Raw genomic sequence first — 13038 nt, forward strand, 5'->3', positions numbered from 1 at the left:
AACCAAACAAACCATGTCCTGTCCTTGGTCTGTTCTCAAAATCTATTTCTTTACTGAGTAATGGGCCCACCGAGGCATCTTATCTTTTTACAGCCTTGTTTCATCCCCCAGTTTCCCAGGGTCTGTGAGAAAACTTCTTATCTGTAGTCAGTAGGGTGAATGATTATTAAGCAACTGTGGCTCTATTCTTATTATGTGCCCTTCTCCACTATCATTAGGACACCCAAACTGTTCAGCAGGAAACTGGCTGTGAAAGCTGAACAATTCTCAAGAAATGTCCCCTGCAGATGAGGCCATAATAATCACTGGAAATGAACCTTCCAGAGAGAGAGCAGAGACTAGGGCCATAGAGGACAATGGACAAGGGCTACCTTTAAGAGACCAGAGCTCAGGGCTGTCTGATGAGCTAAGGAATTTAATCAAATGCTAGCACAAGGAGCTTTTGCATTTCCAAGCCACTAGGACTCAATAATTGCCAAGAACAGATGACTGCTGAGTGGTTCTGTTGCTGGCAGAATGAATGGGCCAGATCTCCCAGACACAAGTGGGTGTGAGGTTGAGGTTCTTGGGGTAAGACTGAAATAAGAATTTTCAGAAGCCCCCCCCCACAGGAAAATGAGATGTGGTAAAAGGCTTTATTTGCGTGGAGTTACGTTTCTTGGGTTCCAAAGTCCCATGTCCCTGTAAACCAGCCCTGAAAGAGGGGTAGCTGGGGTTCCAGCAGAGCCCAAAAGCAAGGCCAGTGTCCAGAGCGTCCGTTGCGTGTGTGTGTGTGTGTGTGTGTGTGTGTGAGTGAGAGAGAGAGAGAGAGAGAGAGAGAGAGAGAGAGAGAGAGAGAGAACTTCCTTTGTTTAGATATGTAAATGTTCATGTTCCGCTTGCAGTGCCATGCCTATTCTGGCCAGGAATTTGTTTCCAGGTATGACTGACAGACACGTAGGCACCTTCCCACATCACTTAGACCTTACTGGGCATGTGTCCAAAATGCCTTTGTCTAGTCCCTTCCCCCATTAAACAGCAGGGAACAGACTTGGAGAGTGTTAAATTAGCAAAGCTGTGTAAATGGCAATGCCTATATTATCTAGCCTTCCCTTTACTCCTTTCCAGTTAAATAATAACCAGATTATTATAACAGTATTGGTTCCAATTCTCCCTTTTCAGTATCAGCATTTCTTGTCACCTTGCTCCTACTACACTATTACATTGTGGATGGGTCACATCACTTGTCTTTTTTTTATATATATATCTTTATTGATTTTAGAGAGAAGAGAGAGATAGAAACATCAATGATGAGAGAGAATCATTGATTGGCTGCCTCCTGCACGGCCCCTATTGGGAATCGAGCCTGAAACCCCCAGGCATGTGCCCTGACTGGGAATCAAACCAGGGACCTCTTAGTTAATGGGTTGACGCTCAACCACTGATCCACACCAGCCGGGCATGCCTTCTTTTTTATAGATTTCAGGACCACAAGGAGACACATCTAAACCTGACATAGGGGATCACATATCACTAAGAGATTCTGAACTTTGAGAGTATGTGGTATAGGAGAGGAAAAATAATTTTCCCTCTGTCCTTCTCTGCTCTTGGCTGAGACCTGACCCTCCCACCCCCCATAATAAAAGACAGATTAACAGGAGGGAAAAAAAAGTTTAAGTATATGTATACCTCCTCTATAATGAGAGCTCCCTAAGAAAACTGACTAACTCCCCCAAATTGTCCCAGACACCAACTTAATTTCTTTCAGTTAAGGACAAAAGAAGATGTTGGGGGTGGGGGAGGCCAGTTATGCTGGTTATCAGGAAAGCCCAGTAAACAAGGGTAAGATTGTTATGCAGATTTAAGTCCTAGCCTCTTCCATTGATAAGACTTTCTAGAGATCTAGTCTCTCCTCTTCCGAGTAAGCTCCATTTACAAATGGAGATTCCCCTTATAAATGTAAATGTCTCTTAGCCAAGGGTAACCTCCACTCCTCCACTTAGTTTCAGAGCTTCTTCTATCTCTTAAAAACAAGCAGATCAAGATAATCAATAGGCCAAAAAGGCATATTTTTGGAATGGTAAATTCTGCTTCCTTTCTGTAGTAACAGGATTGTACTTGGGAGTCCTCTCCCCTGGCAACAGGTATATTCTATGTGTGGGAAGGAGGGCATGCATAGATGTTTGTGTGGCCAGAATAATAGCATGGCAAAGGCTAACAGTTTCCCACTAATGTGTCTTTGTTCCTTCTCATAAAAGAATTCTGAGCTGAGTGTGTGTCCACCGAAAATACAAGCTTTATTTCCTAGTCTCCCTTATAGATAGATGTGGTCATGAGACTTAGTTCTGGCCAATGGCATGTGAGAGGGAGTGATGTGTGCAACTTCTAGATTATGCCGTTTAAGACTAAGCACACATCTTTCGCTTCCCTCCTTCCCACTAGTTAGACTCTGGAGGTGATAGAGAGCCATCTGGAATCAATAGACTATGGAAGCATTCTAAGGATGGCAGAACAAAACAGGAGCCTGGTTTTCTGATACTATACAGCACCATACTACCCTAGACTTTCATAGGAGAGATTTTATTTACCTTTTATACAGTCATAGCTTAATTAATAAGTAATTATATATCATAATCTAATTCTAGATACCACAAAGAAAATAGAGTACTTTTCAGCTTTGTATAAGAATGACAACTTCTTTAGCTTCAAGCCATATGAAATACAAAATGTGATAGAAAAAGGATTTATAACTATACCATACTAACAACTCATTCAAATTTATAAGAAAGACACCTAAAGCCTGTAGTTAAAAGAGAATAGTCAATTTATTCTTGAGGAAATACATACAAGTGAAGGAAAATTACTTGGAAAATGTTTTTCCTACACAGACATCAAAGAAGTGAAAATTAAACTCATTGAAGATTTTAGGTTACACCTAATAATTATATTAGCTAATGCTTATTGAGGAACTGTTTCATGGTAGGCACCATGCTAAGTGTTTTACATCATTTAATCTTCACAACATTTTATATATGAGAAACTGAGACTCGAAGAGGTTAAGCAAATCACCCAAGGTCACTAATTAAGAAGTGTTCAGAGCAGGATTTCAAACCCAGCGGTGTTTGACTTCAGTCAGTACTCTCAGCTACTAAACTGTGTTGCTTCCCATGCCAAAAGAACATTTGTAATAACACACAGTGCTGGAAAGACTGGTAAGGTGGCTTACCAGTTTGCTCTCAGATACCTCACTGCTCTTCTCTGCCTCTGTTTTGTATCAGAGGAAACTAAATTGTCCAGGTTCCTTTGTTCTTTGGCTGCTGTGTAGTTTTTGCCCAATGAACAGTACTTGCAGAAGATTGGTGAGCAGGAAGAAAAACGTTTCTAAGTATTTCTCTCTTTTTCTGCTTCTTACAACATCTTCTCCGTGGGTCCAGCTTTTGCCAGACCAAACCTCCCCTGATGGTCCCAGCTAGTACTAGACAGTTCTGACCAGGCAGACCCAGTCATGGTTCTAGTTCCCTCCAGATGGCCCTGGTTTCTCATGTAAGTGTCCCTCCATCCCTGGGGGCAACAGCATCTGTCTGCTGTTGCCAGTCTCTGAGTTATTTTACCACTGACTTCTCAGCTTCTCCATTACTTTTAACGTCAATTTCCTGTTTTTAGTTTCCCTCTGCTAAAGGTACCAGAGTGATTTCTGTGGGTTTTGGTGGAACTTGACTTAATATACAGACAACACACCCCTTTGCGGAATAATAGCAACAATGATGATCATGATCATTCATTTTGACCCAGTTTTCTACCCTTAAAAATGTAGCTTAAGGTTCCCTGGCCAAGTAGCTCAGTTGGTTAGAGCGTCGTCCCCATATGCCAAGGTTGTGGGTTCGATCTCTAGTCAGGGCACATACAGGAATTAATCAATGAGTGCATAAATAAGTGGAACAACAAATCCGTGTTTCTCTCTTTCTCTCCCTTCCTCTCTTGCTCTAAATATCAATAAAAATATTCTTTAAAAAATGTAGCTTGAGGAAATAATTTAACAAAAACAACAAAAATCTGCACATAGATATACATTTTGGCATTATTTATGATAGCAGAAAATTGAGAACTACCTAAATGTTTAATATTAGGAGAATGAACTAAAAATTTCAGGGTACATAACACAAGGGAATACATGCAGCCATTATAATTATTGTATTGATATTGTTGTAATTAACCTAGTTATTAATAACAGGAAAGGAGCAAAAGGAAGGCCAAATATTATAGGCATATCATTTGGGCAGCTTTGCCAGGAAGCTACAACTTCACACTCCCCAGGGAGCCACCGGTCTATTCCCCCAGACAGCTGGGGGAAGGGACAGGACAAGAGAGAACAGAAGCATGGCAAGTAAAGCTGGGGTGACTTCGGGAAGGTACTTGACTCTCAGTCACATCTGGGAACAGGTCATTAGTCAGAAAGGGCATGGCCACTGAAAGCACTTGGAATTTTGGGATATTTAATCCCCTAAACAAAGGAGATCGCTCTCTTGGCATGTTGCACTTGACTCCTGGCTTGTGGGGCTCTCTTGCCCTTACTTCCTGGCATTCTCCAGTGTGGCCTACAGCCATGTGGACCCCCCGAAACAGAGGGCTAATAGACTGCTGCTAGCTTGATGCCAAACTGGACACAGCTGCAACATGGAACACCAACTTGATATTGGCTTTGCTTCTAGCTTTATTAAAACTTTAGCTATACTTCTGTCTGGAATGGGACTTTGGAAACACAGGGATGTAACTCCACGCCAAAAAAAATCACTCATCCTCCTGTGTGAGTCTCATACAATTCTTTTTCTCAAGATATTGTAAGGACCCCGCTCCCAACACCCAGTGAAGAAGAGGATACCCCAATTTATCCAATAACAGTATCAGCTTTTGCTAGATTATGTTGCAGTAACAGCTGATCCCCAAATCTCTGATTTATCACAGGTTTATTTCTCAGTTACCTATCCTTTGCAGGTTAGCTGCAGCTCTGCTTCACCCCAGGACCTGGTTGGAAAGACTAGCCCCATGTTGGTCTCAAGGCAGTGAAAAAAAGAGCAAGGATAGAATTATACAATAGCTCTTAAAGCTTAGGCTCAGATGTGGGATATGTCACTTCTGCTCCAATTCCACTGGCCAAAGCAAGCCATATGACTAAGCTTGATATCAGTGAGGCAGATACTGCTCCTACAGGGAGGCCCACCAGGAATTGGCTCTGTAAAAATGGTCCCAGACGAAAGGGGCAGCAAATATTTTCAACAATCATAACATCTACCACAATAATCAAGACTATAAAGTAAGGGTGGGGAATGTCTGGCCCACGGGCCTTATAGGGCCCGTAAATCATTTGGTCTGGCCCTGCCAAGGCAACTGCAGGCAGGACTCGAAATTCAATAAATCTAGGAGCTTTTTTCATAGCTAATTTTTAAGTTGCTAATTTTGTGTGGCCCAGCAAATGTTATAAATATCCAAATGGCCCTTGGCAGAAAAAAGATTCCCCGCCCCTGCTATAAAGAAACATGAAAAATGTTTGATATAATGAATCTACAAAAAGATTTTACATATATTATTGTGGTTGAGTCTGCTAGTGGTCCACCAAAATCCATTCTAATGTATTTCCTGGGTATATGAAGTTACATATAGTCATATGACTAAGTTCTAGTCAATGACGGTATCTATCTGAAGATAGTATCAGAGCCCATAGGTGAAGGGCTCAGTCCTTCAGGACTGCCCCTTCCCTCTTGACTTCAGATACCAGCTGCAAGTCCAGTTTGTTACCTGATCTTCTGATTAGCTGGCCATAAATTGGAGGTTCCTATGAGCCTTCCTTGTGCTTGATTTATTTACTAGAGCAGCTCACAGAATTTAGGTAAACAGTTTACTTGCTGGTGAGTTTATTATAAAAGGATATAGCTAAGGAACAGCCAGACAAAGGGAATGCCTAGAGCAAAGTAAGGCACACCACCTTCCTGGTACCTCCACCTGCTCACCAACCCAGAAGCTCTCTGAACCCCCTCCTTTTGCACTTTTATGGAGGGTTCATTAGAAGGCCCAATTGATTAAATCATTGGCCATTGCTGATTTTTATTTTATTATTTATTAGAGAGAGGGAAACACTGATGTGAGAGAGAAATATCAATCGGTTGCCTCCTGTACCTGTCCAACCAGGGATGGTACCCACAACCTGGATATGTGCCCTGACCAGGAGCCTAACCCACTACCTTTCGGTATATGGGATGATGTTCACGATGCTCCAACCAACTGAACCACCTTGGCAACCAGCCCCCATCCTTAGGGGCTTTCCAAAAGTCACCTCATTAACCTAACCTCAGGTGTGCTTGAAAGGGGCTTGTTATGAGTAAAAAAAGGCACTTTTATAACTCGTATCACTTCAGAAATTCCAAGGGTTTTATGAGCCTGAGGCTAGAATGGAAACAAAAACCAAATGTATATATTTCTTATTATAAATAACAATATTATAAGGACCTACTCTCATGCACCCTGATTTACCATCTCCCAGCTTTTCCCTCCCACATCACTAGGCTCAGGACAATGGGTCAGAAGATTATAGAATGAGAAGTTTAGAAAGAATTCTTGTGATGCTACCACTCTCTGATTGGGAGCATGAGATTTGAAAGGAAACAAATTATGTTTTTTAGGTACTAAAGGGGGATGAATAACTGCGTGCAGAAGGTTTATTGATAAATTCTCTTACGAAACACACCTGTAAGGAACTAAGGAAAACAACGTTGGGCAGAGGGAGACACTGACCCAGAATGAAGCTGCAACTAAAGCTTCAGCCTATCTCACATGAAGCTCTGAAACTGCAATGGTCCTTCAGAGTTGTCCCAAATTAATGCAAGGATAGCAAGACTGTGTATTTCCACAGCAGCCAGTCACTAGCTGTGGGTCACCTACTGAGAGAGTGCCTAATCTTTGTGAGCCAATTGCTAGTGAGGAATATAGATGTAAACTGTCAGGAAACAACAGCTCCAGCAACTCAGGGACAGGTGTATTGCCCTGAAGAGGGGATCTTGGTGGAGCACCACAATTTCCACTACAAATGCTCTCTACCTTTGTTATAATCCTTTTTTTTAAAAAATATGTCTTTATTGATTTCAGAGAGAGGAAGGGAGAGAGAGAGGAAGAAACATCAATGATGAGAGTCATTGATCGGCTGCCTCCTGCACGCCCCCCCACTGGGGATGAGCCTGCAACCCGGGCATGTGCCCTGACCAGGAATTGAACCTTGATCTCCTGGATCATAGGTCGATGCTCAACCTCTGAGCCATGCCAGCCAGACCTTTGCTATAATCTTAATGAAGTCACTCCATATAAACTCTTTTTAATTCACCTACCCACTCATTCTCTTCTGTTTGCTTAGCCAAAAACAGTGTTTTCCTCTCCTGTCTTCTCCTACCACTGTTGTCCACCCAGTGGATCTATAGCAAACCTACCTTGCTGCCTTACTAGACAAGAGATTTTTCTGAAGAAATCTCTTTGTGATTCTCTCAACTTGAGAGTTGAGGAAGGTGGGCAACTGTCAGCCTCTGTATGAGGATTCTCTTAGAGCATCACTGAGCTGACCTAGCATTAAGGAAAGATAAATTGAGAGTCAAAATTAATTTACTTAGAAGAAGATATTGAGCATGTTTTCTATTTGAAATGTACTTTTTGGGAAAATAAATTAGAGATTACTTTGTACTGGTTTAAGAGAATTGGCCCCTTAAATGTTTTTATACCTATTATTAAACTTTGAGTCCAAACAAGGAAAAGATGTTGAACCAATTTTAATTAAGCTCTTTCTTCTGAGAAAGGTTACCACTCCCAAGATAACAGCTTTGGTAGAGATGGGCCAGTTGGGAATTGGCCACTTGGTGGAGGCACTTGGTGTTTAGGAGTAGGGAACTAGCAGGGAAAGGGTTGATCCTGGTCACCAGCTGGAGTTACGGAGATTAGTATACTGTTTTCATCCAGTTCAGATGATGGCCCAAGACCCAACCCAACTCCTCTGGCTTGTCCCAAAAAGAGTCCTGGTGAGTACAGGTGAGTCATGTTCCAGTAGGAGTACTAACCCATTATCTATCACCAGAAACACAATTCCCAAGTCAGAGAAAGCTGAACCAAGAGACAATGAGTATGTCCCCACGGGTGAAAGGGCAACTGGTGTCTCTTCCTTCTTTATCCTTTGCACTTAATTAATAATTTTATTTCCACTTTGTAAGTGTCTTGGTATAAGACAGCTCAATTCCTTTGTTGCTTGTAGTTATAAAAGGGAAAATTAAAATAGTCTGCCTTTAGTTCTTCTAGCAAACTCAGTAGGCATTCTGACACACTCATTATTTAGGGTATTGTCCAGTACAGGGACAAGTGCTGAATGAAGGCTGTTAGGTGGGGAGTATAGAATACAGGAAAAAATTTAGATTGTAAGGAACCCCTTTCCCATTGAGAATCATCGAATCACAAGGTAAAAATCAATCAAAGGGTCTACGCAGAAGTGAAAATTAACGTCATTTAAACAGAGTATTTTAGTACAAAGAGCACATTTGTCTGACAGTGATCCTAAGAACTCATGCTGGGTTGCAGGCAAAAAGCTAACTGGAAGCAGGGATCTGCTCTTCCCCCAGAGGGATGGTCTGCACCCAAGCTTAGCTTCCCATGGGATTTCCTCCCCTTACAGGAGGACAGTAATATCCATTCAGTCTCAGGGTCCCAGACAATGCCTATAAATAGCTGGCACCCTAAATCCAGATTGCCTGGCACCAAGCAGCCCAAGTAGTCCATCTCCCACAAGGTTCCTCGTAGGCTTGCTCTATAAGAAGGGAGAACCCAGGATCACCCTTTAGGCCAGACAAGGGCTCCCTCTCACCAAAGTTCAATTAGCTACTACTTGCCCAACCTACCACCCGCAGAAACCAACACTGAGCCACAGTATGGCATAATTCCTCAAGGAAACCAGCCAGCCACTTGGGTAAATTGATTACTTTGGATGCCTTCCACATGGGGTGTGTGTGACCGTGGGGCAGCAATTCATTCTTTCCAGAACTGATTCATACTCTCATTATGAGTTCGCCTTTCCTATCCACAGCTCCACCAGCAGCTCCACCATTGAAGAGTTTACAAGATGGTCATCTATTAATGTGGTATCCCATACAGTATTGCCTAAAACCAATGGACCCCTGTTACTGCAAAGGAGTTGCGCGTGACCATAAAAACCACTGGTGTCATCATTATACCTCATCACTCAGAAGCAGGCAGCCTACTGAAATGGCCCATTAAAGGCTCAGCTAATTTTTTAGCTTTTAGACCATACCCTGTGCAGTTGGGGTGACTTGCAAAGAGGGAGCTCTTGTTGGTCTCATGAATAGCTTCAATTCTTGTGACCATGAGTGACCCTGGGTGAGACCAGAAGAAGAGCTGCCCAGCTGAGCCCAAATCAAATTGCTAACCTTCTCCATAATGAGCAAAAACAATGGTTATTATTTTAGACTATTATGTCTTTGTTATGTGGCAATAGATTATTGATACAACAAGTAAGCCCAAAATATCTGAAATGGTACATAAGATGTATCTGATACAGCTGAAGAAAATACAGGCTAAGTTCTATCACATTCTAAAGAGAGCTTCACCAAAAGGCAGCAAAACCGGTTCTATGACTATCACCTAAACACCTCCTCTAGCCTGAATAAAAGATGACTAGCTCTGCCTACGGAGCTGGCAGCCATCTCCTACTCAGAATCACGGCTGCCCTCAGACCCCTCATAAAACCCAAGATTGTAAAAAAGAACCAAGAAGTTCATCCGGCACCAGTCAGACCCATCTGTTAAAATTAAGAGTAACTGGTATGGAACATTCAAGGGCCAGATCTTCATGCCCAATGTTGGTAATGGGAGCAACAAGAAAAAAAAGCACATGCTGCCCAATGGTTTTAGGAAGTTCCTGGTCCACAGAGTCAAGGAGCTTGAAGTGCTGCTGATGTGCAGCAAATCTTACTGTGCTGAGATTGCTCACATTTCCTGAAAGAACCGCAAAGCCACTGTGCAAAGAGCAGCCCAGCTGGCCATCAGAGTCACCAATCCCAATGCCAGGCTGTGCAGTGAAGAATATGAATAGACAGTTTGTGTGCAAACTGCATCTGTGTTAATAAAACCATAAAATTCTGCTCCCCCTCCCCAAAAAGACTAGAAGGGAGATTTTTACTACTTACTACTTTTGAGGAAACGTAGATTTTCTCTCCCACTAGGGAGGGCAAAGCCAAGTGAGGGGGCCTCCGAGAGCTGAGTGAGGAGTGTCTTCAAGATGTATCACCTTGCCCGGCTGGCATGGCTCAGTAGTTGAGTGTCGACCCATGAACCAAGAGGTCACGGGTTTGATTCCTGGGCAGGGCACATGCCCAGGTTACAGCTAGATCCCAAGCAGGGGGTGTGCAGGAGGCAGCCAATCGATGTTTCTTTCTCTTTCTCTCCCTTCCTCTCTCTTTCTAAAAAAATTAATAAAAACATTAAAAAAAAAAAAAGACATATCACCTTCCAGCAGCTTGGTTACTGAACAGCAGCTATCTGTAGGTTGAACCCAGGCAGAGAATTTTAGAGAGAGCTGGCCACATATCCTTGGAGTTTGGAGACCAGAGTCAGCAGAGACGCTGGTGGCTGCCTATTGCCATCAGAATTATGAAGACAGGAAGATTGCTGGAGCAGCAGGACAGGGTGGTATGTCTCTTCAGCATAGCAAGGGCATATGAGTTTCCCATGGATCAAGCGAACATCAAAAAAAGCAAACAAGCTTGTGCCTTGCCAGTGGATGAGGGGATCCTGGCAGTAAGAAGTTGTGATTATTCCGCAACAGGCAGGGACTGAGAAGTTAGAAAAGGCTGAGTCCATGCCAAAGAACCGTACCTTGAGGAAGGTGCTAAAGAATCACGCTCACCCCATGAGAGAGCCAGCATTTGGGGGCCAGTCGCATAGAAGGCATTCCCAACTAAGAGAGGACTTATAGCAGTATCAAAAAGTGGAAGAGACCAGGGGCTGAGGAAAGAGAGGCCAGACAGAGGAAAGAGCATTATTTGTGTCCTCAAATGTGTTATCGAACCTTCCCAGGGGAAACCTAAGAACCCCTAAATGAAACCAAGAGAGAAAGAGCCAATTTTAGGCATCTGCCATGTGCAGAGAAGACAAAGGCATCTTTTTTTTTTTTTTTTTTTTAAATCCTCACCCGAGGATATTTTTTCCATTGCTTTTCAGAGAGAGTGGAAAGGAGAGAGAGAGAAGCATCGATGTGAGAGAGACACATCGATTGGTTGTCTCCCACAAGAGCCCCGATCGGGGCTGGGGATAGAGTCTGCAACTGAGGTAGGTGCCCTTAGCTGGAATCGAACCTGGGACCCTTTGGTCCGCAGGGCAATGCTCTAACCACTGAGCCAACCCAGCCAGGGCGACAAAGGCATCTTAGGACTGCACCTGTAAAACAGTAACTTGCCCACCTCCATCCCCACCCTCTTCATCCTTGCAGGAGAAGAAACTGTGGTTAGCAATCTGGGAGAGGAGATGTAGAAGCCTATGGCACAGAAAGAGAAGGCTTATACCTCCTCCTTTGACCTTAAACTCCTCACTGGTGAGAGAGAACAAGGTATAACTTTATTTTTACTTTTAAAATTTTTTTATCTTTATAGTTGAGAATATTACAGATGTCCCCTTTTTACCCCCATTGATCCCCTCCACCCCGCATCCACCCCCTGTCCAGGCCTTCCCCAGACCAGTGTCTCTGTCCATAGGTTATGCTTATAAACATGTAAGTACTTTGATTAATCTCTCCACACACACTTCCCCCTCCCCACCTTCCCTCTGAGATCCCTCAGTCTGTTCCATGCGTCTATGTCTCTGGATCTCTTTTGTTCATTGGTTTATTTTGTTTATTACATTCCACATATAAGTGAGATCATGTGGTACTTGTCTATCTCTGACTGGCTTATTTCACTTAGCATAATACTTTCCAGGTGCCTCCATGCTGTTCCAAAGGGTAAGAGATCCTTCTTCTTTACAGCTGCATAGTATTCCATGGTGTGAATGTCCCACAGCTGTTTTATCCACTCATCTACTGATGGGCACTTGGGCTGTTTCCAGATCTTAGCTATTGTAAATTGTGCTGCTATGAACATAGGGGTGCATAGACTCTTTCTGATTGGTGTTTTGGGTTTCTTAGAAGTGGGATCACTGGGTGAAATGGAAATTCAATTTTTAATTTTTTGAGGAAACTCCATATTGTTTTCCATAGTGGCTGCACCAGTCTGCATTCCCACCAGCAGTGCACTAGGGTTCCCTTTTCTCCACACCCTCGCCAGCACTTGTACATTGATTTGTTGATGGAGCCATTCTGACAGGGGTGAAGTGATACCTCATTGTGGTTTTAATTTGCATCTCTGATGATTAGTGACTTTGAGCATTTTTTCATATGTCCCTTGGCCATCTGTATGTCCTCTTTGGAGAAGTGTGTATTTAGGTCCTTCGCCCATTTTTTAATTGGATTGTCTTCCTTTTGTTGAGTTGTATGAGTTCCTTATATATTTCAGATATTAACCCTTTATCAGATGTGTTGTTGGCAAATATGTGCTCCCATACAGTGGGCTCCCTTTTTGTTTTGTTGATGGTTTCTTTTGCTGTGCAGAAGCTTTTTATTTTGATGTAGTCCCATTTGTTTATTTTCTCTTTTGTTTCCCTTGACCTAGGAGACGTATCAGCAAACATATTGCTCCGAGAGATGTCTGAGATTTTGTTGCCTACGTGTTCTTCTAGGATTTTTATGGTTTCACGTCTTACATTTAAGTCTTTTATCCATTTTGAGTTTATTTTTTGTATGGAGTAAGTTGGTGGTCTGGTTTCATTTTTTTGCATGTACCTGTCCAATTTTCCCAACATCATGTATTGAAGAGACTCTCTTTACTCCACTGTATGTTCTTGCCTCCTTTGTCAAATATTAATTGACCATAATGGCATGGGTCAATTTCTGGGTTCTCTGTTCTGTTCCATTGATCTATACCCCTGTTTTTGT

The 13038-nt window shown here is 42.7% G+C and overlaps 1 pseudogene across 1 annotated transcript; it reads left to right on the forward strand.

Annotated features, from left to right (window-relative positions):
* The first annotated feature begins 9686 nt into the window (after positions 1 to 9686).
* On the forward strand, positions 9687 to 10107 carry LOC308551061 (large ribosomal subunit protein eL32 pseudogene; annotated as a pseudogene). The gene has a single exon. The product of its transcript is annotated as a large ribosomal subunit protein eL32 pseudogene (transcript).
* Positions 10108 to 13038: the final 2931 nt, after the last annotated feature.

The sequence above is a fragment of the Miniopterus schreibersii genome (assembly GCF_964146895.1).
Source record: "Miniopterus schreibersii genome assembly, chromosome: X".
NCBI classification, from domain to species: Eukaryota; Metazoa; Chordata; class Mammalia; order Chiroptera; family Miniopteridae; genus Miniopterus; species Miniopterus schreibersii.